The sequence below is a fragment of the Panthera uncia genome, chromosome D1 (genome assembly GCF_023721935.1).
Source record: "Panthera uncia isolate 11264 chromosome D1, Puncia_PCG_1.0, whole genome shotgun sequence".
NCBI lineage: Eukaryota > Metazoa > Chordata > Mammalia > Carnivora > Felidae > Panthera > Panthera uncia.
Window position 1 is genome coordinate 101127523 of NC_064808.1, and position 3955 is coordinate 101131477.

The 3955-nt window shown below is 49.6% G+C and overlaps 1 pseudogene; it reads left to right on the plus strand.

Moving 5' to 3' along the window:
- The first annotated feature begins 929 nt into the window (after positions 1–929).
- LOC125909882 (60S ribosomal protein L23-like) lies at positions 930–1450 on the plus strand (annotated as a pseudogene).
- Positions 1451–3955: the final 2505 nt, after the last annotated feature.

The following is a 3955-nucleotide window of genomic DNA, read 5'->3' on the forward strand; positions in this document are numbered from 1 at the left end:
CTCTTTCCTTCTCAAATCCTCAGGGTGACAGCGACAAAAGCAGATATGACAGCCACCAGCTGCACCCAGCCACTGACAGATACTGAACAATATGGAAAGAGCATATTGTAAATTTCTTGAGGTCTGGGTCTGTGTCTGCTCTATTTATTGTAGCATCCCAAGTGAAAACAGAACAAGAGGCAAAAACTTGTGGAGATTTAAAAGAGAATGAAAGAACAGACATCGATGAAGACAAAGAGACAGCATTACAAAGAATCAGAAAAAGGTAAGAGGACACAGAGAGACAGACACAGGAGAGTCACGGGGAACCAGGACCCAAGGCATTAAGTCTCGTCACCTCCCACATGGCCTTCCCCACAATTAGCTTCAGAGCTGCCATGCGAAGGCACTAAGCTGGCCAACTGTAAAACTGTTTAACTTGTTAGGACTTAAATCAATAAGAACCAGTGTAACATTTGTGCTTCGTGTTCCTCTTATTTACGCAAAAGCCAAACTGAAGAAAAACTCTATTTCTCCAGCCTTAAACATTTCCTCCGGGGAGCTGAGTTCCTTCAAAATCAACAGTGAAATGTTGAGGGGGAAAAAAATTAAGCACATCGGCAAAGCTATATTTAGATCAAGCTCAAAGACCCTCTTGGTTTTCTCCTTGTCTCCAGCTGCTTCCAATCTCAGCACAACTCCGCAATTCAATTGCCACCGATTTGCAGCTTCCCATTGGGGCCTCTGGCCTGTCTAAATGCAAGAGCCAGGAAAACTGGCATGGAAGTGGACAGCAGCTGCGGGGGCACAAGTCTGGCTCAAACCCACCCCTCCAAAGCAGATATCCCTCAGACAAACTTATGCTGACCAATACTGGGGTGTCCTACCCTGCCTTCAAGGCTCTCCTTGGGGGATCCTAAAGCCTTCTCTAAACCCTCGCAGGCCAAGGAGGTGGGAAAGGCAGCATGGTAGTTAAGTGCACAGGGCTGGCTTTCCGTGCCTTTCTGGCTTTCAAGATGTTGAAGCAAGGATGCGGTGGGTGCTCAGGTTTGACCTTCGAGATTTCCCTGGGTCTTCTCATAGCAGCCATGATCAAGTGTGCTGACAACACAGGAGTCGAAAATCTATCTTCTCTGTGAAGGGGACGAAGGGACCACTGAACAGACTTCCTACTGCTGATGTGGGTGACACGGTGATGGCCACGGTGAAGAAAGGCGAACCAGAGCTCAGAAAGAAGGTACATCCAGCAGTGGTAATTCGACAACGAAAGTCATACTGGAAAAAGATGGCATGTTTCTCTATTTTGAAGGTGATGGGGCTCATAGTAAACAATACCGGCAGGGGAAAAAAAAAAAAAAAAAAAAAAAAAAAAGGTTCTCCTATCACAGGACCAGTTGCGAAGGAGTTTGCAGACTTGTGGCCCAAGACTGCATCCAATGCTGCCAGCACTGCATGATTCCTTGGTGCCTTTGTTTAAAAAAAAATTAAAAACTATTAGCTCGAAAAAGGAGAGAACACAGGGCTGGCTTTGAATCCCAGCTCTGCCTCTTACTACCTCTGTGGCTAAGCCAGTTATTTAGCCTAATTTCCGGCTCTGTTTTCTGAAAAACGGGCAGAATAAAATCTGCCATATAAGGTGGTTGTATCACACGTGACTCTTGGAGGAATGCAGTGAGCAGAATACCTGTTGCATGGGAGAAATTCGGTAAACATCCCCTGATAAGACTAACCCCCCCCCCCAAAAATGCTGAGCTATGCCTACATCGGAGCGCATAACCACAAGGACTGAAATGATCCAACAACAGGTCTGTTTCACCACTAACCAAGGGGGGGTGGGGGGGAAAGCCTCCTCTCCATCTCCAGCGCCAATCACACTACGGGCACTGCAGGAATGCTTGGCAAACGAACACAGAAGCTAGCGTGGAAAACCGGTTTCTGTCCTGGGCTTTCACACTCTCAGGATTTCTGGCCACCGGAAGTGTGGGGTTCCCCCAGCAATTCTCCACCACCAGCTAGGTGTCCTATAATTTAACCCAATTCTAAGGCTATCCACCTGGAGAGCGTGGCAGACTCCGCAGATTAAGGGCTCAGTCCCACGAGACAGCCCTCATCCCCCTTTAAGATGCCAACTCTTGCCACGTGTGGTTTTTAACGTTTATTTTTATTTTTTTTGACATTTATTTATTTTTGAGACAGAGAGATACAGAGCATGAACGGGGGAGGGTCAGAGAGAGGGAGACACAGAATCGGAAGCAGGCTCCAGGCTCCGAGCTGTCAGCACAGAGCCCGACGCGGGGCTCGAACTCACGGACCGTGAGATCATGACCTGAGCCGAAGTCGGCCGCTTAACCGACTGAGCCACCCAGGCGCCCCTTTAACGTTTATTTTTAAGACAGAGCGTGCAAGCAGGCGTGGCGCAGAGAGGGAGACGCAGGCTCCAGGCTCCGCACGGTCAACACAGAGCCTGACGGCGAGGCTGGAACTCACCAACCCTGAGATCGTGACCTGAGCCAAAGTGCGACTCTCGACTGAGCCACACAGGCACCCAGCTGTCACCTGTACTTCCGACCAGAGAGCTCCACATCAGAGGCTCCCCCCTCGGCCTCCATTCGCCTCATCTGAAGCGGCTCGCAGAACTCAGGCGAGCAAGTTGCGGACCAGGCTACCAGGGTATTTATTCCCAGTTTATTATCACTATGAGAGGCTATGCATTGCTCTCCCCCTCCCCCCGCCAATCACGGGGGATGCGTTCCAGAACCCGCAAAGGATGCCTGAGGAGAGACCTGAACCCGATATACATGGTTTCTTCCATGTATACTCACTTATGATAAAGTTTCACGTAAATTAGGCAGAGCAGATTAACAGCAATGACAAGTAATAAAATACAATTAAACAACACGCTGTAATAAAAGTTAAGTATGTGGTGCTTCTCTCCCAGAACACCTTGCGGTGAAGAACTCCCCATTCTTCCGGTGAGGTAACCGCGCGTAGACCGCCTGCGGGCAGGATGACGCGAGGTGAATGGCCTGGACACTGTGAGGCGGGGTTAGGCCACCAGGGACCTGCCGACGACTGGTCAGGAGGAGGAAGTCCGGCTTCGGGACCTCCTGGGTAAACCCCAAGTAACTGAAGCTGTGGAAAGCCAAACTGCCAGTAACGGTGGCAGGGGGCAACTACTAAAACGGGAACAGCCAGATGGAAGCGACCTTGGGTACCCCACGTGGGAAGAGCAGCTTCCTCACCCTCCGCCGGGACCTCCACATTCGCCAAGCGGAAGCTCTCCTGGCTTTTATAAAGCCCTCAGTATCTGGGGAAGATTGATTTCATCATTGACCAATAGCAATGGGGCCCACCTCTAGCCCCTCCCACTTCTCCCGGGAGGGGGAGGCTGAAAGTTCCAACCTACTAATCGCCTAGCTGGTTCCCCTCATTAACTGGTTTCCACTTTGGGTTATCTAGAGGCTTTGCAAAAAGCACCTCCTTAACGTAAACTCAGGTGTGGTTGAAAGGGGCTTGTTAGGAATAACAAGACTCCTTTTGCCTCCATTTCTCTTACCACTTAGGAAATTCCAAGGGTTTCAGGAGCTCTGGGCCAGAAACAAAGACCAAATAGGTATTTCTTATAAATCACAATATTATAGAAGGATACTACACGGGTAGTATGGGTCGGCTCACATTTCTCCTATCAATATAGACTCAGGAGAGATCCGAGGAACCTACTCGGACTTCCGGAAATTTCTGTCACATGATATCTTTTGTGGTTGGTTCTCTCCCTTGTTTGCCTATTCAACCCCTTGCTGTTTGCAACTAAATCGGTCACTTAGGGGAAGAGATCCCCTGCCCCTGCTTAGGGTCCATGAACTTGGTAAAACCTTCAGCAGTCGGTGGAGGGGAATTAACATTTGCAAGGGCAACTAGTCTTAGCCAGCCAGCGGTCTGGGGTCCTCATATGCATGGGCAATAACACGCCCTGTGT